This window comes from Periplaneta americana, chromosome 9 (genome assembly GCF_040183065.1).
Source record: "Periplaneta americana isolate PAMFEO1 chromosome 9, P.americana_PAMFEO1_priV1, whole genome shotgun sequence".
Classification (NCBI taxonomy): Eukaryota; Metazoa; Arthropoda; class Insecta; order Blattodea; family Blattidae; genus Periplaneta; species Periplaneta americana.
Genome location: NC_091125.1, coordinates 161,045,998 through 161,073,531, shown reverse-complemented (window position 1 = coordinate 161,073,531; position 27,534 = coordinate 161,045,998). Strand labels below are relative to the sequence as shown.

Sequence of the window (27,534 nt, the reverse complement as noted above, 5' to 3'; positions counted from 1 at the left end):
GCAGCCTGTCTTAGTTGTAAACAATTCCAACGTTTTGGAGCTACATATATCCATTGCTAGGGAAGGCCTCGAAAGGGCCTGTTGGGTCATTTACCAAGAACTTTTTCAGAACAGATACGGATTCAACAGGTGGGGACCTATTATGGCCAATAACCATTGTCTTCCTTAATGACGTAGCCGATGCATAGTTCTGAACCGATGGTTCTAAGTTCATGACTCGGCACGAAAAAAAAAAATCTGAAGATTTCTAATCCAGTTTATCATGCCTAGATTTTGATAAACGAATTAAAACTTTAGGTGCTAGATTATAGAAGGATGTAAACTGTTTCAGCGCCGAAATTGGATCGTATGGAAAAGTTCTGAAGCTGTCGTGTTACCTATTGCTCTTAATTCCCGAATACTATTTGAATAAGGGAACTCTTTATCTTTAAAGTAAGTATATGAACATGGCTTTGAAAAGAATAACTTACACATGTTGGCTCTATATTGTGGCCCAAAATAATAGCAAGAAATTTAGGAGATTGGGGTTCGATTCTTTGCAGTAAAATGGAGGCTAAACTCTAAAATAAATAAATTAATAGTGGAGAAGAGAGAAGCATCTTAAAAGGTACGCCAAAACTCGTTTTTGCATAGGAATTTGGGGCTGAGAGATATGTGAGCACCAAGCATATTGGCCACTTGTCCCACTCCCATTATCGCCATCCCATTGAAGGAACATTATAAAGAATGTTGAATGGGAAAGCCGGAAATGGACGTAACCTAATAGTTACCACACGAAGGGGGAAAGAAACAAGACAGAACAGCAACAGGGCAGGATCGCCGAAGAAGTTAAATAAAAGCCTGCACAGGGAATGGAGAGAATAGGTGCCGCAGTCCTCGCAAGAAAAGGGGTCCGAGTCCTTGCGCTGTGCGGTGACATAGAGTAAGCTCTCCCAGAAGTATCCAAGGCGACATGCGAAAGCCAAGACTCTGATTTGAGAAGGCTTTAATTTGAAAAATGCCGAAATTTGTGTACTTTTATTTATTTTTCTCATTTCCTTATTCTCTCTCTCCATTTTTTATTTGTATTCCTGATGTGATATAGAAGGCCTGGCGGCTTTAATTCCACCAGATTAAATAAATAAAGTAAATAAATAAATATTACAGAAGCAAATAAGTAAGTGAATGAATGAATATATTAATAATTAAAGAAATAAACAAGCAAACAAACAAGTAAATAAACAGATGGGCACATAATAATAATTTAAGAAATAAATAATATGTAAACAAATAAATAAGTAGAGAAATACTTAAAGGAATAAATAATGGTAACGAAATAAATAATAGTAAAGAAATAAAAATAAGTAATAGGCAATAAAGGGATAAATAATAAGGCGACAAATGAATAATAAGAAAGAAATGAATAATAAATAAATAAATATTTAAAGAAATTAATAATAGTTAGTAAAGAAATAAATAATAGTTAGTGAAGGAATAAATAATAAGTAAAGAAATGAATAATAAGTAAAGAAATGAATAATAAGTGAAGAAACGAATAATAAGTAAACAAATGAATAATAAGTAAAGAAATGAAAAATAAATAAATATATAATAAGTAAACAAGTGAATAATAACAAAGAAATGAATAATAAATAAAGAAATATTTAAAGAAATAAATAATAGTAAGGAATAAATAATAAATAAATAAAGAAATGAATAATAAGTAAAGAAATGGTAGTAAGTAAAGAAATGAATAATAAGTAAAGAAATGAATAATAAGTGAAGAAACGAATAATAAGTAAAGAAATGAATAATAAGTAAACAAATGAATAATAAGTAAAGAAATGAAAAATAAATAAATATATAATAAGTAAACAAATGAATAATAAAAAAGAAATGAATAATAAATAAAGAAATATTTAAAGAAATAAATAATAGTAAGGAATAAATAATAAATAAATAAAGAAATGAATAATAAGTAAAGAAATGGTAGTAAGTAAAGAAATGAATAATAAGTAAAGAAATGAATAATAAGTGAAGAAACGAATAATAAGTAAAGAAATGAATAATAAGTAAACAAATGAATAATAAGTAAAGAAATGAAAAATAAATAAATATATAATAAGTAAACAAATGAATAATAAAAAAGAAATGAATAATAAATAAAGAAATATTTAAAGAAATAAACAATAGTAAGGAATAAATAATAAATAAATAAAGAAATGAATAATAAGTAAAGAAATGAGTAGTAAGTAAAGAAATGAATAATAAGTAAAGAAATGAATAATAAGTAAAGAAATGAATAATAAGTGAAGAAACGAATAATAAGTAAAGAAATGAATAATAAGTAAACAAATGAATAATAAGTGAAGAAACGAATAATAAGTAAACAAATGAATAATAAGTAAAGAAATGAAAAATAAATAAATATATAATAAGTAAACAAATGAATAATAAGTGAAGAAACGAATAATAAGTAAACAAATGAATAATAAGTGAAGAAACGAATAATAAGTAAACAAATGAATAATAAGTAAAGAAATGAAAAAGAAATAAATATATAATAAGTAAACAAATGAATAATAAGTGAAGAAACGAATAATAAGTAAACAAATGAATAATAAGTAAAGAAATGAAAAATAAATAAATATATAATAAGTAAACAAATGAATAATAACAAAGAAATGAATAATAAATAAAGAAATATTTAAAGAAATAAACAATAGTAAGGAATAAATAATAAATAAATAAAGAAATGAATAATAAGTAAAGAAATGAGTAGTAAGTAAAGAAATGAATAATAAGTAAAGAAATGAATAATAAGTGAAGAAACGAATAATAAGTAAAGAAATGAATAATAAGTAAACAAATGAATAATAAGTGAAGAAACGAATAATAAGTAAACAAATGAATAATAAGTAAAGAAATGAAAAATAAATAAATATATAATAAGTAAACAAATGAATAATAAGTGAAGAAACGAATAATAAGTAAACAAATGAATAATAAGTAAAGAAATGAAAAATAAATAAATATATAATAAGTAAACAAATGAATAATAACAAAGAAATGAATAATAAATAAAGAAATATTTAAAGAAATAAATAATAGTAAGGAATAAATAATAAATAAGTAAAGAAATGAATAATAAGTAAAGAAATGAGTAGTAAGTAAAGAAATGAATAATAAGTAAAGAAATGATAATAAGTGAAGAAACGAATAATAAGTAAAGAAATGATAATAAGTGAAGACACGAATAATAAGTAAAGAAATGATAATAAGTGAAGAAACGAATAATAAGTGAAGAAACGAATAATGGGTAAAGAAATGAATAATAAGTAAACAAATGAATAATAAGTAAACAAATGAATAATAAGTAAAAAAATGAAGAATAAGTAAAAAATGAATAATAAATAAAGAAATGAATAATAAGTAAAGAAATGAATAATAAGTAAAGACATGAAGAATAAGTAAAGAAATGAAGAATAAGTAAAAATGAGTAATAAATAAAGAAATGAATAATAAATAAAGAAAAGAATAATAAATAAAGAAAAGAATAATAAATAAAGAAATGAATAATAAATAAAGAAATAAATAATAAGTAAACAAATGAATAATAACAAGGAAATGAATAATAAATAAATATTTAAAGTAATAAATAATAGTAAAGGAATAAATAGGCTAATAAGTAAAGAAATGAATAATAAGTAAAGAAATGAAGAATAAGTAAAAATGAATAATAAATAAAGAAATAAATAATAAGTAAACAAATGAATAATAACAAGGAAGTGAATAATAAATAAATAAATATTTAAAGTAATAAATGATAGTAAAGGAATAAATAGGCTAATAAGTAAAGAAATGAATAATAAGTAAAGAAATGAAGAATAAGTAAAGAAATGAAGAGTAAGTAAAGAAATGAAGAATAAGTAAAAAATGAATAATAAATAAAGAAATGATTAATAAATAAAGAAATAAATAAGAAGTAAACGAATGAATAATAACAAGGAAGTGAATAATAAATAAATAAATATTTAAAGTAATAAATAGTAGTAAAGGAATAAATAGGCTAATACTTACTTACTTACTTACTTACAAATGGCTTTTAAGGAACCCGAAGGTTCATTGCCGCCCTCACATAAGCCCGCCAGCGGTCCCTATCCTGTGCAAGATTAATCCAGTCTCTATCATCACACCCCACCTCCCTCAAATCCATTTTAATATTATCCTCCCATCTACGTCTCGGCCTCCCTAAAGGTCTTTTTCCCTCCGGTCTCCCAACTAACACTCTATATGCATTTCTGGATTCGCCCATACGTGCTACATGCCCTGCCCATCTCAAACGTCTGGATTTAATGTTCCTAATTATGTCAGGTGAAGAATACAATGCGTGCAGTTCTGTGTTGTGTAAATTTCTCCATTCTCCTGTAACTTCATCCCGCTTAGCCCCAAATATTTTCCTTAGCACCTTATTCTCAAACACCCTGAACCTATGTTCCTCTCTCAGAGTGAGAGTCCAAGTTTCACAACCATAAAGAACAACCGGTAATATAACTGTTTTATAAATAGGCTAATAAGTAAAGAAATGAAGAATAAGTAAAGAAATGAAGAATAAGTAAAAAATGAATAATAAATAAAGAAATGAATAATAAATAAAGAAATAAATAATAAGTAAACAAATGAATAATAACAAGGAAGTGAATAATAAATAAATAAATATTTAAAGTAATAAATAATAGTAAAGGAATAAATAGGCTAATAAGTAAAGAAATGAAGAATAAGTAAAGAAATGAAGAGTAAGTAAAAAATGAATAATAAATAAATGAATAATAAATAAAGAAATAAATAATAAGTAAACAAATGAATAATAACAAGGAAGTGAATAATAAATAAATAAATAAATATTTAAAGTAATAAATAATAGTAAAGGAATAAATAGGCTAATAAGTAAAGAAATGAATAACAAGTAAAGAAATGAAGAATAAGTAAAAAATGAATAATAAATAAAGAAATGAATAATAAATAAAGAAATAAATAATAAGTAAACAAATGAATAATAACAAGGAAGTGAATAATAAATAAATAAATATTTGAAGTAATAAATAATAGTAAAGGAATAAATAGGCTAATAAGTAAAGAAATGAATAATAAGTAAAGAAATGAATAATGGGTAAAGAAATGAAGAATAAGTAAAGAAATGAAGAATAAGTAAAGAAATGAAGAATAAGTAAAAAATGAAGAATAAGTAAAGAAGTAAATAAATAATAAATAATACATTAATAAAGCCGCTGCAATTGAATTGGAAACAGATAAATGGCATGCACTTAGTCAACCCAGTACAGTGAAGTTGGGCAGGGTAGCAGTAATTTGGAATCATCCTATAAATACAGATAGAGCTGTGCCATCCGATAAATCTGGCACAGTAATGAGGAGTAGAAGTGGGGTGTTTAATTATAGATGTTGCATTTCCTTCAGATAGAAACGTCATAAGAAAGGAGACTGAATTTGTAATACAAGATATAGTGATAGAATGCAACGTAAAACCGAGGCAAAAGTCATAACATTTGTTATCGGCTCAACTGATAATATATTATCATGTTCACTATAAAATTATCTGAAACATGTCTACGGGAAACACAATATCAGATAACTGCAAAAGACGGCTGTATTTGAAACTGCTCTCATACTACGGAAATGTGTAATGTTATATTTCATTTATGTATTACCTAGGATTATATGGTAGGATGAACAGTAAAACTCCTCTTAACTGATGTGGTAGAACAAAAATGTGGTCGAAAATACATACCGTATTTTTGGACTATAAAATACTGTGAGTGTTACGTTCCGGACTGTCAATGGCAATGCCAAAGGGACAGCAAGTCTACAAATAAGGGAAAATGACCTTCAAGGAATGCAGTAGGTACAGAAATCCTATTTCCACTTCATTTGTTTATGTTCAGTAGCGGCCAGCGGGTGTACCACAGTCTAGTATATACAGTCACGAAGCTTGAGTTTTGAGGGTGCTAAGAACACTAGACTGTGCCGGTACTATTTCGCATTGTCTGTAATGAGGCGATATTAGCGATCCTAGTGGTTAGCAACTTTCTTTGGATGCATATTTACTACGTATTGAGCTTCGTGACTGTATATACTAGACTGTGGGTGTACGTTGGTCCCGCCAAGTAAAAGTTATTCTTTGTTTACGTACCTTTTTTTCCATCTACCTCTTACAAGCAAACGTTCTGACGAGGGCAGATAAAAAAGTTATTTTTTTTTTCTTCCACCATGTTAAAAATGTCAAAAGAAGTGCTTATACAAATTTTGGTCACTCGACTGCAATTACGAGGCCGTCCAGAAAGTGATTTTCCCTGGGGCCGTTTATAGAAAAAAGCACAATTGCATGGATATATTTACTGAAACAGATACAGCAATTGTTGCGCTATTTGTCAACATATCCTCCACTGGAATTGAGACATTTGTCATACCATGGGATCAATTTTTGTGTCGTAGAAGTCAGCCGCCTCAGATCGGAACCAGCGTTTGACTGCGTCTGCACCTCTCTCTGTCGATCCCATGATGTGAGAAATGTCTCAATTTCGATGGAAGATATGTTGAAACATAGCTCAACAATTGTTGTGTCTGTTCCAATAAATTTTTCCAATGAAATTGTTTTTTTCCCTGTGAACGATCCCTGGCGAACTTATTTTTTTACGGCCCTCGTAATTGCGGTCGAGTGGCCTAAATTTATATAAGCACTTCTTTTGACACTATTAACGTGGTGGAAGAAACAAATTTAACTTTTTTATCTGCCCCCATCAGAACGTTTGCTTGTTAGTCCAAGATCGTGGAACCAGTTACGGATGAATGAGTGGTGGCAACAGATTCTGCATGTAGGCCCTATTCGCTTCTGTGATGTTGTAGGTGTTAAGCAGTTGTTAGGCACTGCCGAACAATAGATTATCCGAAGAAAACTTGTAATACGAAACGGCCCCACCCCCTTTTCGTTAGGATACATGGGGTTGTACTATATTTGGATTGGGGCTAGTGGGTTATTTTACGACACTGCATCAACATCTCAGGTTATTTACCGTCACAATGAAATGGTGATAATGCCGGTGAAATGAGTCCGGGGTCCAGCACCGATAGTTACCCAGCATTTGATCATATTGGGTTTAGGGAAAACCCCGGAAAAACCTCAACCAGGTAACTTGTCCAGACCGGGATTCGAACCCGGGCCACCTGATTTCGCGGCCAGACACGCTAACCGTTACTCCACAGGTGTGGACTTTGGATTGGAGCAGTCGTTGCCATTCCCTACTACCAGCTGAAGCAATTACGTTTGAAGATGTGGATGCTATAGTTCTACTGCACGTAAACAAAACTTGACTTTGGTGGAGGGCTGTAGGAAGTATATTACTCTTCTACGTAAAATATCAAATAGAATAATAAAATAATAATAAAATTTGTATTTTAATGGTGCAGTGGTTTACTGTAATGTGTGCATGTTTTTTTATAGTTTAAAATAAACGATTAGTAGGAATATCCCTGTTAATATGATTAATTCCATTCACAGTTTTCCGCCTAAGGGCAGATCTTTCACTGTAGCATACTTCAATTTTTCCTATTTTCAGTTTACAATTTCTTTCAGTGCATTCTTCAGAAGGCAGTTTCTTCTTAGCCAGCCAATTTATATTTCTCTTCGTGGTCAGTTTCAGTATTATTCTTTCTTCATCCACTCTTTCTAGCACAGCTTCATTTCTTATTCTGTCTGTCCATCCTTCTCCATATCCACATTTCAAATGCTTCTAGTCGCTTCTCTTCACTTCGTTGTAATGTTCAGTTTTCTGCCCCATACAATGCCGCATTCTACACAAAGCACTTCCACACCTGTGGAGTAACGGTCAGCGCGTCTGGCTGCGAAACCAGGTGGCCCGGGTTCGAATCCCGGTCGGGGCAAGTTACCTGGTTGAGGTTTTTTCCGGGGTTTTCCCTCAACCTAATACAAGCAAATGCTGGGTAACTTTCGGTGCTGGACCCCGGACTCATTTCACCGGTATTATCACCTCCATATCATTCAGACGCTAAATAACCTAGATGTTGATACAGCGTCGTAAAATAACCCAATAAAAAAAAAACAAAGCACTTCACTAGTCTCTTCCTTATTTCTTTTTCCAGAGGTCTGCAGAAGATACTCCTTTTTTATTAAAAGCTTCCTTTGCTGTTGCTATCCTTCTTTTGACTTCCTGGCAGCAGCTCATGTTACTGCGTATGGTATACCCGAAGTATTTGAGGCTGTCCACTTGCTCTACTGCCTCATTTATTATTTGCGCGTTTACCGTCTTTATTTTTCTTCCGACAACTTTGGTCTTCGTCTTGTTTGCATTTATCTTCATCCCATATTGCTCACAGCTATCATTTCGCTGCAGTAGCATATCCCTTAGTATCATCTCTTCTGCTAACAAAGCCATTTCAACAGCAAATCTTATTCACTTCATAGGCTAATACTTCTTTCTCCTACTGTCACCTCTTCCATGTTCTGAAAAGTTCTTCACTAAATCCTACAAGTAGATGTCGAACATGGTAGGTGATAAAGAGCATTCTTGTCGTGCTCCTCCCCGTATTCCTCTTCTCTCTGACATTTCTTCTCTTATCCTGACTTTGGGTTAATATAATGAAGAATTGAATTGAATCGCTTATTTCAGAAACCAGTCAAGCGCCAAGTTAGCCAGTTGCGGAGGGGGAAAAAAAAAACTGTCTAGCATCAGACTAAATGGTTTGGTAGTGGTGTTGACATTTTTTGCTAAAAGTAGTACATATTTCAGTACTTTTTATCTAAGGAAAATTATTTTGTGCGTTTTAAGTTACCTGTAAAAAATACGAAAAAGTTTTCACTTAACTGGTTTCTGCAATATACGAGTGGTGCAAACGTATTTTTATGACACAATTCTCGAATTGTTCAGGATTTTATTATAAAACTCATATTTTTAAAGGAAATGTGTAATGTCTTTAGGGGTAGTGTTTTCAAGCAATAACTGACAAATTCTCCCTAATCTGTTATGTGAAATACCATGGAGCCCACACCTGTGGAGTAACGGTCAGCGCGTCTGGCTGCGAAACCAGGTGGCCCGGGTTCGAATCCCGGTCGGGGCAAGTTACCTGGTTGAGGTTTTTTCGGGGTTTTCCCTCAACCCAATACGAGCAAATGCTGGGTAACTTTCGGTGCTGGATCCCGGACTCACTTCACCGGCATTATCACCTTCATATCATTCAGACGCTAAATAACCTAGATGTTGATACAGCGTCGTAAAATAACCCAATAAAATAAAAAAAAATACCATGGATTTTCATAAACACATTCTTGCAAACGTGTTTCAATACACCAGTCCTTAAATTATAACTCAATTGTAAGAATGAGATCTTTTAAAAGTGCCTTCATTAACATTTTCATTACCAACTCTTGCGTCCACACCTGTGGAGTAACGGTCAGCGCGTCTGGCCGCGAAACCAGATGGCCCGGGTTCGATTCCCGGTCGGGGCAAGTTACCTGGTTGAGGTTTTTTCCGGGGTTTTCCCCTCAACCCAATATCAGCAAATGCTGGGTAACTTTCGGTGTTGGACCCCGGACTCATTTCACCGGCATTATCACCTTCATCTCATTCAGACGCTAAATAACCTAAGCTGTTGATAAAGCGTCGTAAAATAACCTACTAAAATAAAAAAAAACAACTCTTGCTCTGGACCTTGTTTTTTACGTATACACTTAACTTCAATAACCTCAACCAAAGTCTGAATATAGGTACCGGTACCTGGAGAGTTTTTATTTTCAAGAGAATGAAAATACCTTCATGTTCCATCTATCACTTTCTCATTAATGTTTAAATCACATTTCGCATTGCACTTGCAAGTGAGAATATCGGGCTTGGTTTTCTGAGGTACTTCCCTGCCAGAATAAGAAACATAGTCTTCTCCTTTTACCCTTGCATTGCGAATAGTATTACGTTTATAAGCGTTTTCGTTTACCACTCCTCGTTTCTTTTTAGGTACAGGTTCGTCTTCTGAACTTTGAGACATTTCACAACGATATAGGTCTATTGTTATTATTGAAAAACCACTGCGCTAACCACAAAACACTTTTTAAATCAGTTGGTCACAAAACTATGAACACAAAATGTACTCGCAGTTTACTGCAGAAACCAACCAAGCGCTGTCGCTTGACTGGTTTCTGACCTAAACACGAAATTCAACGTAATGCCTGACCATTAAGGAGGACGACATTTGACTGCTTTTAGCATTAAAATGTACGTATAGCCTCATAGAACATTATGTCGCCTTTAACTCATTTTATGCTCGACCATGCCGAAATGTAGTAATAAATACACCTGGTAGCAATTCTTTAATGCATGTCATTAAAGTACATCTATTCATTAAAGTTCAGGTTTTCGATTATTCTCGGATATGCAATCGAAAGACAACGAGGGATACGTCACGGAGGCTGGAAATCCAATACTGTCGCAGAAGGTTATGTTCTGTTACTATAATAATTAGCGTTAATTGTAAATAATATTCAAATAAATTCAATTTGTCATCTCGTTTTTGAATTCTAAATCAATTTCCAGGTTATATCAAAATTAGTTCATGTTATTCTCTAAATTATGTCAAGGTCAATGACATTATTGTTCCTCGGAAAAAATCAATACTTTCGCGTCTGCGCACATCTCACAATTTACGAGCTTGCACAAGGTCACTTCTGCTCTTCAGTGAGATGCGAATAAAATTAATACTTCTGAATAATTTCAAGTTAGAAATATGGTCGAGCATAAAAAGTCGTATGAAACTTGCCTATGATGGTAATTAAGACGCTCGTATGAAAATTATGAAACTCGCTTGCGCTCGTTTCATAAACAAACATACTCGCTTCTTAATTACTATCATTATAGGCTCGTTGCATAATGTACTATTTTCTTGTTTTGGCGTTTGACTGGTTTCTGAAATAAGCGATTCAATTATGAAACGGGTGGAACATAGGGAATTTAAGTATGCTCGGTCAGTAAGTACGATGTTTTTCCAACTGCTTTTGTTTAATACAGTTGTGTTAAACATTATTTTGAACAATATTAAAATTTTAACGAACTCAGGTTGTAACAGTAGTCTGTCTCGGTCTCCCGCGTGTGATGGGTCAATACAGGAGTCTTAAATACCCCGACTTTTAGTCCGGCCCCGGACTTCCAGCGTGCCCTGCACCCAGCTGAATTGCAGCTGTGAGGATTCTAACACAGACAAGACCAAGTATGCGTTTATTGAAGCACTGGCATTGCTTAGTTACTATTAGATCTCGAATTTTTGGGTTCTACAATTCTTACTTCAGGTACTTTAGGCTCTATTCCAATGCAAAATAGGTTGAAAACTACTTACTTTATGTGTTGAGACGTAATAAACATAAAAAATCATAATTTAAATAGGTGAAATTTGACATTTAATAATGGTACAAAGTTACACGGCTATGTGGGGAAACTTTGTACTATACTGAGTGTTCAGTTCAAAATGTGTCTTGGCTCGCTGTATGCCGTCATGTGGCTAGCTGATGAGCCTAGAGAATTCAATCTTCCTACACTTCCGCAGCTCAGGTGTATAATCTAAGAGGCAGAGAAGTTGGCTAGCAAGTACGGCGTTCATTCTGAAGAGTACGTGCCGATACGTACGGTAACGCCGGTAGTGGCAGGAATGTGAACTGTTTGGAAATACGTACTGTCGGGATATGGGGAGAGGATTAAGACGATTACTTACGTATTTGTTGACATTAACTTCGACGGTCAACATGAACACGGAGCATTTGATTTGTGTTGTGGAATGTTACCGTACGCAACCGATGATAACAAATACCCTGCGTACGACTTGCCGGCGCAAAACACAGTTCGAAAGAGGTTATGGTAGCACACAGACCGTACAGACCGCCATCTGTTGCTACGACGTTCAAGTTATACCGTACACGTTCTCAAGTTCAGATTGAAGAACGCCTTAAATAATAGGCAACTTCTCTAACATATCAGCTGAAACTCGCTTCAAATCGGTGACCCAACAACAGTGACGTCATGACACACTTTGAAATGAACACCCAGTATATGGGTTTTCCTGTAAAATTCAATTCTCTATATTCCCCTACAAATTCAAGGTAACTTTTGATCATACAATAAGAAAATTTACGAAATTTTATTTCAAATGAAGTCACAAAAAAGTTTATGAAAACTTAGAACATTTACTATAACATTAAAGTAGGGAAACTAGCACTAGAACAGAAAATATAAACAATTTTTATGTGTAAATGTGTACTTATTTATTCTTCTATTTTGTAAGTAATTGTAATTTATTTTATTCTTGCATTTATTTACATGTCAGATTTTTCCTATGCATTACGCTTATTTCCTTTGTTATTATCGATATCCATCAGTTGATTTATGTATTAGTTATGAAGATAAATGTACCAAAGAGTCCAATCAATTATAGGCCTATTTCAATTTAATCTGTGGTTAATTCCTTTGTTCATTTTATTATCATTTGTAATTATTATACTTCAGTATTTAAAATCTAGAGAAAATCAAAACTCGAGTGGGATTGAAGTGACTTTTGCACGATTAGAAGAAAGTATATAAGAAGTAGAAGAAATAAAGTACCGGTACTCTAATATAATAAAATATTGACTTACCGAAATTCTATTTCACTAATGTTAGCTTCACTAAAACGTTTTTACGGAATCGCTATTTTCAGTTGACTGTGCGGTAAACAAATGACGATCGCAAAGCATGTTTTACAGTACCGTAAAGAATTTGCAGTTTGAAATGTTGGCAAACGAAGAAACAAATGGTACGGAGGTGATAAAAACAGAAGAAAGTATATAAAGACTAGAAGAAATAATGTACTCGAATACAATAAAATAGGTAGTCTATTAATTGACTTACTAAAATTCTATTTCACTAATGTTAGCTTCGCCAAAACGTGTTAACGGAAGCGTCAATCAGTTTACTATCTATGCAGGAAACAAAATGACGATCGCAAGGCTTGTTTTATGGTACCGTGAAGAATTTGCATTTTGAAGTGTTGGCAAAAAAAGAAACAAATGCTAGGGAAAGTGATAAAAACAAACAAATGCCAGGGAAGTGATACAATTGTAGCGATAAGCAGCCATGAATTGGTTGAAACACGTTCTTTCGTACTGTTTTATTGGTCAAAAGTAGTATGACGTAATAAAAGTGTAATAGTCTACATATAAAATTCATCGTTACATGATTTATTACTACTACTTACTATTATCGCCACGCTATCATGCTTAACATGTCGGCATCATACAATAACGTGCGGTGTGCTTTTAAAACCTAATTTTGCCGACCGATTGTTGCTCTGTAGATTTCACTCTAAGCGTCACGTTGTCACGTCTACTTCCTCGATAAGAATAAGCACTAGTTTGTTATATTGTTAAATGACTATTATTATTATTATTATTATTATTATTATTATTATTATTATTATTATTATTTCATATACGAGTACGTTGACATTCTTAACTCTTAATAATAACTCTTTAATAATAATTTTTAATCACATATCTTAATGTTCGTTCTGAGCACAAGACATTGCAACCTCGGTTTTAGTCCACCTGGATTAGACAAGTAGGTGTCATTTAATAATGGAAGCAGCTTATTGGTTGCAATATTGAAATTGAGGCGAGTGACTGGAGCGGCGACATAAGAAATTGAAAACAATAATGCAATTAAATTTCAAAGACCTGCCGAATGTTATGCACGAGGCCGCTCAAAGACCTGCCGAATGTTAACCATGAGAGCGCGGCGATATACTAGTCTACTATAGTCCCGTCGCTCTAATTTCCGGCAGCCAATCGCGTTGCAGGTCGGCTACATTTAAACGTGTGCGTCTTGTGTTTCGCTGATGAAGACGTTATTCATTTCTTAAGGCTCGATAAATACTTATTATAATCGCCCGCCATTTTGGCTCTTTCGTTGGCGTTCGCAGAAAGCACACGAAGACGTTATTTGCCGCTCAATTATTTGCTGAATTACATTGCGTTTGATTTATTATCATAGGAGCTACGACATGATAATGTTTAACGGTGTGGCAAATAGATTCCTCGTGTGGTGGCTCGGCAACGAAAGAACAAAGATGGCGAACGATACTACCTACCTAGACTTTATAGAGCCTTCACTTCCTAAGACGTAAGCAAAGAGGAGGAGTCACGCCGGGAATAACAGCGTCGCGACTATACCTACTACAATTACCACTACTACTGTTGTTACTAACACAACGTACTACTATCATTATTACGACTGTTGTTTGGTAGATATATGAACTAGCGATAGTTTTTCTCTTATCATTGTATTTGACTTTAGTTTGGGTGTAGGAAATGAAATTCCCCGATGATTTAATAGCCAGAATTCTTGTGACCAATCTAGTAAGCTTAAAAAACCTCAGGAATACTGATATAAATATTCCTGGTACAATTTAGTATTTATTGGAACCCAGAAAGTTTTTTCACTTTCCATCTGGGTTTGTGAATGAAGCACCGACAAAGAGAGACTCACAATCCCGGTGTCGACATCTTCATCCCTAAAGCATGTAAAGAAGTTACTGCGGTGTTGTTATAAAGTGCGGGCGATACTGTAACGGTTTGTTTTTCTGTTTGTGGATACACGAAGAGTTTAATTTCCTTCGGCCAAGGTTTCGTGGTATAGAGAAGTTAATTCACGGACCGAGTCATGTGGTGCACGGCCGATCCTTTTGATCCTGCAGCCGGTTCATCTGACCTCAATTCATCTCTTCTTTGAGAAGACCCCGACAAAGAAATGGGTTCGTGTAAATGGAAGAGGTGCTACATAATAAAGAAAATATTTATGCTTGTTTTTGGTGTTTGGAAAGTGTAAATATAGGTAAAACACAGTTTGTTCAAGTAATGTTTAATTTTGCTTAACGAATGTTAAATTAACAGTCTGTTAATGTATTTTCCATTTCTTCAACATAATTTTGTTTTAAGATAACCAAAACTTAACTATAACGTCTGTTAGCACTATTTTAACTATTCAACTGCAGTTGGTAATGATTCTACACATGTAAGACAATTTTTGATTGGCTAAAATTAATCTTTAAATTCTATATTATAGAGTGGGTCATGAAACTTGCATAAAATGACAACCTGTTATAGTAGGCCACACTCCATAAACAAACAGTTGACAAATGAAAGTGACGTGCTGAATAATAATTACAAAGTAAGGTTATATTTCCTCATTGCTATTATGGATACGAAATACGAAAGAAATCAAATAACACTGATGTATTTAAACAGTCCAAAGTATTTTTTTAAATGTTATATTACCAGTCATATGCTAAACATTCCCTACAGAGAGACACAAAATATTAATTTGGCAACTTCTGTTCGAACAGCTGTGGAGACATCGGTCATATTTAACTAACTGTTAAATGAGTTAACTGCCTGAAATCCTACATTTAAAATTACCAAACTGTTAACAATCTGTTAAACCAAACTGGTGTTGAAAACATACAATTTTATTAATTAACAAACTGTTTAGAGTTTAACAGTCGTTAAATTTTCTAACAATACTTGGAAAAACCGGCCATTAGTCTATCTTGAGATGCATGAAGCATTGGGATTACTACAGTTGATAATATTTCGCGGATTAAACATGCCAACAGCTGTCAGACGAGACTGTGGAGTAACGGTTAGCGTGTCTGCCCGTGAAACGAGTGGCTCCGAGTTCAAATTCTGGTTGGGACAAGCTACCTGGTTGAGGTTTCTTCCCAGATATTTCTTCAATCCATCAAGAGCAAATATTTCGAATAGTTCGCGCTGAATCACACATACTGGAAGTCGAATTCAAAAACTTCCTCATTCCCGAAACACAGGGTCTTTTTATGTGATCAGAATTTCTTATTATTCTGTTGAAAAGCTTTTGTCATCTAGTCTGCTGTCAAAAAACCCCGAAAGTTAGAATTTATAAAACAGTTATATTACCGGTTGTTCTGTATGGTTGTGAAGCTTGGACTCTCACTTTGAGAGAGGTACCGAGATTAAGGGTATTTGAGAATAAGGAGGTTAGGAAAATATTTAGGGCTAAGAGGGATGAAGTTATAGGAGAATGGAGAAAGTTACACAACGCAGAACTGCACGCATTGTATTCTTCACGTGACATAATTAGGAACATTAAGGGGTTAGGTACAGCTTATAGCAGTAAAATTTTGGAAATATTCAACAATTTTTTTCCTCCATTACTGTATCTTGTACAATAATGAAAATTAGTATGTGTAAAACACTATCCTTCTGCTATATGAAAAAACATATTTTTACGATTTAAAGATATTATTTACATTGTTTTTTTTTTCCAAATTCAGTTCACTGTGCAGTGATGAAGCGTTTCCCACATAACTCAAAAACTGTACAACATTCTGTGATGAAATTTTTTGTGTGTATTTATGCATGTCATATCTACAATATGATGCAAGATCACTTCTCTACCTTTGATAGATTGTCTGATAAAAAAAATTCATTTTACAAAATGGTAAAATATCAGTATTTTCTTCTAACACAAAATAAAAAAAGATATTATTTATTAAGGAATGCAGTTGAAAGAGCATGATATTGTAAACATGAGTTTCAGCAATAAAATAAAAGAGAGAGAACATGAAAAAGTTAACAAGCTTATGAGTTATGAGGTAAACGCTTCATCACTGCACAGTGAACTGCACATTTTGAATTTTGAAAAAAAAAAAAATTTATATATATATAAATAATTTTTTTTAATCGTAAAAATATATTTTTCATATAGCAGAAGGACAGTGTTTTACACATACAAATTTTCGTTATTGTACAAGATACAGTAATGGAGGAAAAAAATGTTGAATATTTCCAAAAATTTTACTGCTGTAAGCTATACCTAACCCCTTAAATACAGACGTTTGAGATGGGCAGGGCATGTAGCACGTATGAGCGAATCCAGAAATGCATACATTAGTTTTACTTAAAATTATCAGGTATGGATCCCAAAGTAATTACTTCAGAAAGGAACAAACCACTGCTCATAAAAGAGGGGTACTGTTATCAACACCACTCTTATAATAAGGATCGAACCAGGATATTATATTAGCGATGTGAGGATCGGTCAACCTGTAATGAAATTATACAGCAACCCGCAGAATTCCGAAGATGGAAAGTAAAGAATGAAATTACACTTTATAAGAAGTAGCTGCAATGAATACATAATCTTTGTTCTTTGAAATAACTGAAAATAAATCTCATGTTTTATGTCAGTGATTCTTTTTTGTAATAAAAACAGCTACGAAAATTTCAAGTAAATAAATTTGGACTAAATCAGATAAGGACAAGATTATATATAGGACGAAATTTCACATAATATTAAAATGACATGGACGAAAGATTTGTGGACAAAATTTGATGCAGGACAAACATATAACTGGACAAACGTAAAATTAGGACCAAATTACGAATGGACGAAAACGTAATGTGCTAACATTCTGCTAACAGGTCTAACCTCGTGAGTGAAGCTAGTATGATCCATGTATAATTAAGGAGGCAAGTCATGGTATGTGAGTTGCGCGAGAAAGGGAGGGTAGACGATCAGAAAAAGAATTTGGCATATGAGAGATGACAGTCGTTAATATTACACGAATCTACAGACACGGAAGTTCAGCTCAGACTAAAAACTTATTTTCCCCCACCATGCCCACTGGCGATACAGACATGGTGCATGATAAGGTCACAGGAGAAGTCTTACCTCGTCTACTATACTCCTAACTTACAGCTACTCAAAAGTAACTAAACGCAGGACTCTTAAGTCATGACGTATGGATAGATAAAAAAAAAGGTTGCTAAACACTATAATTGGCATCGTATGTTAGAATGTTTCAAGTATAATTATTTCGGAAACTATTTAAAATAATGTATTTGTTTATTTACTTTATTTATTCCAGATAACATATTTTTCCCATCAGTTTGCATTTCACAATATATTCGTGCACAACGGGTTACGAAAAATATAAATTAAATATTGCTGTTGAACGCCTGGCGCTATAGTCAGTATGCAAAGCTCTTCCATCTCGCGGAGTATTTCAGGGTCGGTTTATCGAATATTCGAGTTGTTTCTCATTCTTTATGGGTGGACAGCAAAGGCAGACCATGCAGGAGTTACAAGAGCCCTTGCAAGGACATGTTTATCATCGTGTAGGCCGATCATTTAATTGATAGTTCTTCCTCTCTCAGTACATGCAATCAATCAATCATCCATCGATTCATCCATTATCCATTCATCCATCCATCGACTCATTGATTCATTTGGACATTGATTCATTGATATATGGATTGATTGATTGATTCATTGATTAATTCATTGATTCATTATTTGAATCATACATAGATTCATTGATTGATTTATTCATCCAATCTAGGTATTACAGTTGTGTACCTTCAAGGGTAACAACATGCTTCGTAAAAGTACAAGCATTTGAACTTCATAGTACTTGACAATTAATATTTGAGGAGAAAATTCGCTCCGGCGCCGGGGATCGAACCCGGGTACTTGGTTCTACGTACCAAGCGCTCTGACCACTGAGCTACGCCGAATTCAATCCACCGCACCGGATCGGACACTCCTCCTTCAGTGTTTCCCTTTTGGCCTGACTCCAAGCTAGGCACATATGTTGACGTTTTATGTCCAAGCCAACTGCCATTATGCAAGGGGCGCACTCAACTGAGTGACTGTTTGGCCGGGATTCCGCAGTTAAGTGCACAGTAATCTGTACAGGATATTCACTACTAGCTATGAGAATATTAAAGATTTATTAATTTGTACTAGAGAATAATCTCTGTAATGTTAATTGACAATTAATATTTAAGGAGAAAAATTCGCTCCGGCGCCGGGGATCGAACCCGGGTCCTTGTTATTAACACTCTTTCTCCTTAAAAATGATTTATTAATGAAATAATAATGTAGCTCTTTAGAGTAAAAGGCATTACATATTAACAACTACTGTTTTAGAGGTATGCATTTTGAGGTTAAAATGTAAATATTACATTAGAATGTAGGCCTATGTACTTATTTGCTCTTCTCTTTAGTAAGTAATTGTAATTTATTTTATTCTTGCATTTCTTTACGCACCAGATTTCATATTCTGCATTACATTTATTTCCTTTCTTGTTACCAGTGACCATTTGTTCATTTATGTATTAGTTATGAAGATAAGTGCATTAAAGTATCCAATCAATAATTGTAGACCTATATCAAGCAAACACATTTTTTAATAAGACAAAGTAAATTTCCTCCAATTGTTACTCCGTTTGTGTACTCAGAAAATGTCGTTTTCTTGTATGATGAAGTGCGCCTGGTGTTCTGTCAACCTGCAAAACAGAAGGGGTAATCGGTTGAAAACCGAATATTCGGACGGTTGCCCGACCTTGACGGATATTCTTTCTAACCGGTCGAATCTAAACCGATTGGGTAAGTGATATTTTGCAGCTCTATGTTTCACAAATACCTTTTGAATCATCCTGTAATGAGTGTTTCATAACAACTACCAATGGCTCTCAACTTCAAAATGTTCAGTTTTTCTCTACTTTTCATAATCTACAATGAGGACCTGAAGTATCGAAAAACTCGTTGATCTGTAATTCGTTGAAGCACGGCAAATTTCATTAGTCGGTGTTAATTGTGAGACACGGAGTATAGTGAGGTCTGTATAAAATCAATTAAAGTGTTTCTTCAAATCTTTATCGAGCGTGAATTGGTAAATTAAATTACATACTTAAATTTGGACTGTATCTTGTATGGGAAACCCTCCAAACTCATAGCGAGCGTTTTGTTGGAGTATAATGGCAATTGTAAAAGGTTGCTAGTTCGTGTGGAGGTGGAGGAAGAACAGAGAAACTTCCCGAGGCTCCACAGTGATTCATGACGTGCGAATCGATAGTGCGCCAAGTTTGTGGGGCAGTTCGGCGGAAACTGCCATAATCTGCCGTAGATACCCTTATCAGCGGCGGAAGGGGAACGGACTCGATCGAGTTACAAGAAAAATGGAACATAAACAGCAGCAAAATCAAGGAAATGGGACACTTCTCTCTTCCTCTTTTCCTCTTTTCCAGCGTTTTCTACCCTAATTGCTTTCTCGGTCCTGTGAACAATACAAGTGAATCGGTTTCCAAGGTTCAAACTACAGGGTGATTTATATAGAACTGACACATTTCTTTCGTCAATTGTTTCAAAACGAATTGTGCTAGCGACAACTTATTATACCTAAAATATAGAGAAATTTTGGGAGATTATTTACCTCTATAGCAAATGTTGAAAATGTCCTCCATCCTGCATAAGGCACAACTCAACACGTCGTTCCATGTTACTGGCCACTCGTTGGAGGACTCTGTTATTAGCTTGAATCTCCTGTGTGATGTTGTGCTTCAGATCGTCCAATGTCTGGGGACGTGTGGCGTAAACCCTGTCTTTTAAGTAACGCCATAGAAAGAAGTCCGGCGTTGTCAAATCCGGAGATCTCGGTGGCCACAGGTTCCTGGAAATTATTCGGTCGTCACATAACCGGATAAATGGAACCATGCTTCATCTGTGAACCATGTGATGGACAATATGGCAGGATTTTGCACAATGAACGTCTGAAACCAACGGCAATAATTCAATCTTTTATCCTTATCTGGTTCCTGTAGCTGATGAGCAACCGTAACCCTATATGGCTTTAGGCTCTCTGACACATTGAGTAGGTGTACCCTGTCTCCTGCGACAAACGTCTTAATGATTTTTTGGGTGACTGCTCCAGTCGTTCTCTTACGTCAACAACAACCGTGGGAAGCCTAGATGAACGATGCTTGCCCTTTTCACTCACCAGAGATCCAGTTGTTTCCAATTTCTTTACCAGTCCCAGTAATGTGTTTCTTTTGGGAGGATTGCGAACACCAAATTCTCTCTGGTATGCCCTTTGAGTAGCTGTAATTGAATTCGTAATCCAGTATTGCTTCACAAGGAAGAGTCGTTGATTTAATGTGTACTGTATTTTCACGTTGACACAAAATGTCGAAAACAGCTGCCAACAATAGGAATAAAACATAAACATCTGCGCATCTAGTGCTGCCAACAATAGGAATAAAACATAAACATGTGCGCATCTAGTGACAAGGAATCGAAACTCCAGAACATTCTGCTTAATTTGGTGCTAAAATTGGGTCAGTGCTGCCAACAATAGGAATAAAACATAAACATCTGCGCATCTAGTGACAAGGAATCGAAACTCCAGAACATTCTGCTTAATTTGGTGCTAAAATTGGGTCATTGAATGAATTTCCAACGGAATAATTAAAGAAAGAAATGTTTAAGTTCTATATAAATCACTCTGTATATCAAGTCAAGAAAAGGAACACCAGCAATTCAATCTCATTATTAGTGTATGTAGCTCGACCAGTCTCATACTTCTCTCATACCTTCCTCGACATTTGTCACTCACTATTTATACTGTATCTCTTAAGCTGCATCTACACAGTTCAGTTTTCCATGCGCGTACGCTTGCAATCTGGGAAGAATATTGAAATAATCACATTTAAAACGCACGTTCAATTAAGATGCATGAAGATTTTGAGTCTACATGGTGCACCGTTTTGGACGTCATCTTCACTACGTATATATCGTATATATTTATGTATGTATACAGTGTGATTCACGAGGAAAGGTAAACAAATTTACGATGTGAATTCTGGAGTCATTCTGAGTCAAAAAGTTCGTATGAATATAGGTCCGTTTTCGAACGGTTACGGAGATATGGCTCTTTGATTTCACAAAAACTTCTGAGATTCCATTGTACTAACTCGCATTTAGAGATAGATAACGGACAAATTTAAAGTTTATAATCACGTATGCATACATACCTAATATTCTAGACGTCGGGGTCGATGTTTTCGCACATTTTCAAAGGTACCTCCTTCTGCTTCAATGCACTGTTGCGCTTGGGCGTGAATCGCGCTCAACGCTAGGGAGAGTTGCACGTGGCTGTTCTTTATGCGGCTTGCAGCATCAAAAATACGGTTTATTAGCGCTTCTCTCGTTTTCACCTTCCTTTGGTATACCAAGTCTTTCATCCAACCCCATAGATAGTAAATACTCTTCGAAATGGTACCCTTCTGTTCGGAAAGCGTCGTTCATATTCAACGACGGCACGCAAGGAACTTCCATCACACAAACCATAAACATACACAATATCGACGTATTCTGCAATCGAAACTTTATAAGGCATCTTGGAAAACACAACTTAACACTTCCGATAACTGTACTTGTATAACTACTGTACCGTAAGTAGCTGACTGAACTGCTGTGAACTGATAAGCGATAGTGTATTTGTGTTATATGCGGGATCTGTGTCATTACATCAGACAAGGGCAGGCGATTGAACATTTGTAACGCCCTGTCACCCGGTTTGTGAGGTGAACGAACTTATCCACGTTCATTGCGATCCGTGACCTTGTCTCACATCTCACGTCAGCAAGATGTCTGATTCACATTGGAGCGAGACGTTTTACTAAAAAATGCATCTAGCTCCGCCCTCGTTCGAAAACGGACTTATGTTCATATGAACTTTTTCACTCAAAATGGCCTTAGATATCGTATACTAAATTTTTGACCTTTCCTCGTGAATCACCCTGTATATATATATAAATTAATATTAAACTGTGAGGGAAACTACTACTTGAAAGTCGTATGATGATATGAATGTATGCATATAAATTAATATTAAATATTAATCTTGCGTCACGAAACCCCAGAGAAAGAAATCGTGTGGTGTCAAGTCTGGGGAATTCGGAGGCCACATAATTGATCCTCCTCGACCGTACCAGTTGTTACCAAATGTATTATTTAGATAATCACGGACGTCTGTTGCCCAATGAGGTGGTGCACCATCCTGTTGGAACACGATACCCATGTTGTTTTCCTGTTGCAGTTTGGTTCGAAAAAGTTTTTCAACATGTCCAATATGGTCCTGATCGAAGATAAACGGCCCATACAGATTATAGCGGCTTACCGCGCACCAAACATTAACTTTAGGACTTTCTCGTTCTAGTTCATGAGAAACATGCGGATTTTCACGTCCCCGTATGATTACGTCATGGATATTCACACTCTCATTTACATGGAAGAGATATTTAAATTTTAAAGTGTAACGTCTGTTCAACAGCGGTTTCAACGAGAGAGTGGTGTTTTTTAGTAGGTTATTTTACGACACTGTATCAACATCTCTAGTTATTTAGCGTCTGAATGAGATGAAGGTGATAATGCTGGTGTCCAGCATTTCCTCATATTGGGTTGAGGAAAATTTCTGATAAAACCTCAACCAGATAACTTGCCGGGATTCGAACCCGGTCCACCTGGTTTCGCGGCCAGACACGCTAACCGTTACTTCACAGTGTGGACGAGAGTATGTTGTTCAGAGAGCTCCGAGTTAGAAATCGATAATGTTACAGTCTTCCCAGTCGGATCACCATGTAAAGGGTGCGGCATATCATCTTCCCTAATTTAAAATTTAAATAAAAAACAGATGGATCAAAATAAGGAAACTTTATTAATATGAATGGTATCTTAACAGTGGGAATGTTTCATCTTTTGAATAACGTGTCTCTCAAGTGGTATCCTTCACTATCAATGCATTGTTGAATGCGACTTCTGAAATTCTGAATCACTCTAACTAGCATTTCTTGAGGAATAAGACCAATTTCTTCCTGTATTGCATTTCGTAGGTCTGGAAAAGTCAGCCTTAAGATGCCCTCATAGAAAAAAGTCGCAGGGTGCAAGATCTGGTGATCGTGCTGGCCAGGGGACGTCGCCACGTGAAGAAATTAAGCGTCCGGGAAACGGAACAGCGACTACGGAATTACCACTTACCAAAACGATAGCACAGCGTAAGCACGTTCTTCATCCGTCCACGGCATAGTTGGAATTCGTTACAGATTACAATTGATTTAATTTCAATTCCGTGTATTCATTATCCTATTCAATTCCTGTTGTTTTGCGCAAGTCATTTGATATCGCGATGGCAACGCATGTAAACCTAAATTTCCCACTGTTTAGATACATTTCATATTAATACAGTTTCCTTATTTTGATCCATCTGTTTTTTATTTAAACTTTAAAACTTAAAATTAGTTAGTATGTTTTGCCGCACTCTTTATTTTACTATGTTATTATTACTCGTAGGTTAACTTTGTTATTCAATATGTGAGATTGTGGGATAGAGATCGGACGGATTAATGCATGGGAAATGTGAACTCCAAGAAAAACACTGCTACCTTGTTCGCCACAAGTTTGGCCTATCGCCATGGATATTTCAATGAAAACTCCCAAGTCTGGTGGGCTCGAACCTGGACCGTTTTATGATCTAGACCATCCTGCCACCGCAGGGTGGTACGGACCACTCTGTAGTATAGAACATGTTCATTTAATTCTTTTGCCGTCAACGTCAGGAGTTGGTCTGCTGTCGATATTGGAAGATTTCTACGGTGCTTCATCCATCTGAATGACTGCAGCAGTCCGAGAACGTTATTGGGTTGTTCCTTAAGGAAGGCTTCTGTTCTTGACTGCGACTCGACAGGAAGAAACGAAGCAAACGTTAAGTTTTTATACTCTTAACTTGTTGAGCTGAATGTCTTCATAGAGAAGAAGGGGAAAGTGGAGTAAGTTGGGCGTATAGGAGACGAGTTTATTTTCAAGCAGTAAATCCCGTTTTATTGGAAAAATTTCTTGATCAGAACATCATGTGATATATAAGTCGGCCTCTAGCGCCTGTATAATTTTCTGAACCGGACCTCAACCGATATTGCTTCCGAATTCAACCATGGGCGTATAAAAAGGAAGCGTAATTTTTGTTTGCGGTTGTGGTTACTAAAAAGGCGTATGACGAAATCGACACGTACATTTTCGTTAACATATTTCGTGCATTCCGAAACTACGAGAAGAGCAGACATTATAGCCATAGATCGCCGGAATCCAAGAAGCCTCAAGGCTCATTCACAATGAAAATTAAACTTAACGTAAGCGTTAACTTAAGAATATAAACGTTACGGTAAAATCAAGAAGTCATACCATAATTCACGATGGGAACATAAACATAACAGCAAACATACTTGGTAACCATGGAAACATAACGTCGCCATTTCCTCATATTCTGTCGTATACTTCAGCGCTCCACGATTGTGTACTGTTTGCAAATCACGTGAGCATAAGCATGAGTTTGGAGTTTGAAAACTTTCATGTTAACGTCTTACGGTAATGTTTATGTCAATGCTTATGTGAATCATTGTGAATGATCCCATTTGGTAGCCTGGGCGCAAACTTCTGTGTTTATGTTACGGTTATGTTTAATTTTCATTGTGAATGGGCCTTCATTCTTGACCCCACTGTCCGTTTTGAGAAGGATGATCAACGAGCCAATATCGTTAACGATGAAAAGAAGTCTATTTGCGACCCATGTATTCCTCACTTCAGTGAGAGATACAAAATGAATATTAATACATGGGAAGTGAAAGGACTTCTTTTTGGCGCTAGGGGAACTTCATTTAAGTTAACCAAAACCATTCTCCTTTCTCTTAAATTTTCTAATGAGGACATTAACAAAATTAGTCTAATGGTATTGAGAGATTCATTATCCATTTTACACAAACACTTGTATAACAATACGTAATATATACAGAGCGTTCGCCTATGGGTGGGGCCAGGAAAGCGGCATGTACTGATACGCCGCTTTGTGCGCGCAGTTGTTGAGACACGCTCAACAATCAAGGACATCAAAGTCGACAAGTTATCAGTTGTGAGCCAGATGTTGCAGTATTTAACACGTACAGTGCAGTTTCTTGACACAGTTGCTTAAATATTCAGCGTGTGTGTAAAATTGGTTAACAATGCAAAACGCAAAATTCACGCTTGAACAGAGAGTTTTTATGTATGATGCATATGTGAAAACAGTCATATAGAGAGGTACGTAGGCAAATTGAAGTGAAATATCTGGGTGCTCCAATTCAGAGTAGAGGAACTGTTAGACGTCTTGTTAACAAATTAAGGTCCACACCTGTGGAGTAACGGTCAGCGCTTCTAGCCGCGAAACCAGGTGGCCCGGGTTCGAATCCCGGTCGGGGCAAGTTACCTGGTTGAGGTTTTTTCCGGGATTTTTCCTCAACCCAATACGAGCAAATGCTAGGTAACTTTCGGTGCTGGACCCCGGACTCATTTCACCGGCATTATCACCTTCATTTCATTCAGACGCTAAATAACCTAGATGTTGATAAAGCGTCGTAAAATAACCCAATAAAATAAAAAAAAAAAAACAAATTAAGGACAACAGGGTCGATAAATGCTACAATTCCTAAGCGAAAACAAAGAGTATTGACGGAAGAAAAAATTGATGAAATCAGTGCATCATTTACACGCTCTCCTAATAAATCTCTAAGACGTGTTTCACAGGAAGTTAGTGTTTAAAAAACATCAGTCTTTACTGCTGCTAAATTTTTAAAATTAAAACTCTACAGAGTATAGTATAGAAAGCGGAAGCTTACAGTCACCGCAGGCAGGCCGCTTTCCTGGCCCCACCCGTAGGCGAACGCTCTGTATTTTTTTTACTTCATTTCATTGCTCTTCATTGTACTTCCATCTCAGGTTTCTCCGAAATTAAATTGTACTTTATTTTTAAATTTATCATTCATTCATTCATTCATTCATTCATTCATTCATTCATTCATTCATTCATTCATTCATTCATTCATTCATTCATTTATTTTATTCCATATATCTTACATGAGCAATGAAGCTTTAAGATGTGGAAAAAGTCAACATTTTACAATATTACAATTACAATTGTTACAAATTTTTATAGTTTTACAATTTAGTAATTTTCTACAATTTTTACAATTTTGTGCAATTTTTTACATTTTTTTTTTTGTTCCGTATTCTCTCCGCAAATCATATTGCATTTTATTTTTAATTTAACCTCTGCTTTGTATTCTGGATCCTAGTGATCAGCCGTAGATGTCGGCCAGATGTCCCAAATTGTGGAATTAGTAGTAGATTCTCATGTTAGCAGTTACATTCATGTCTACTACATTACGTTAACATGTATTATATTTTCTATTCTATCTTTGTTATCCTTTAAAAAAGTGGGAACATTCAAATACCTTAGAGCAGCGGTCATCAAAACACTGCACGCTCGTGCTAGCGTCTATTACCCGCGGACAAGACACAGCCCTAGCGTGCAATCGTCGCTGCTGGCGGGTTTGCTGTCTCTCTATCCCTTGTGCACGACGGAGCAGAGTTACTTACCCTCCTTGCACTCTACCCATTTCAGCGAGTGCTGACGATCACTGCTTTAGAGCCACAGTAACAAATTTAAATGGCACTCAAGAGGAAATTAAATGCAGAATAAAAATGGGCAATGCCTGCTATTATTCGGTTGAGAACCTTCTGTCATCCAGCCTGCTTTCCAAAAATCAGAAAA

General features: G+C 35.2%; 1 protein-coding gene and 1 non-coding gene across 3 annotated transcripts in view; one reads left to right on the top strand and one right to left on the bottom strand.

Moving 5' to 3' along the window:
- LOC138706670 (uncharacterized) overlaps positions 1-27,534 on the top strand; it is a 507,718-nt gene that overhangs the window by 1,414 nt on the left and 478,770 nt on the right. The gene's annotated exons all lie outside the window — the stretch shown is intronic.
- TRNAT-CGU (transfer RNA threonine (anticodon CGU)) lies at positions 18,562-18,634 on the bottom strand. The gene has a single exon. It is a non-coding gene; the product is annotated as a tRNA-Thr (tRNA).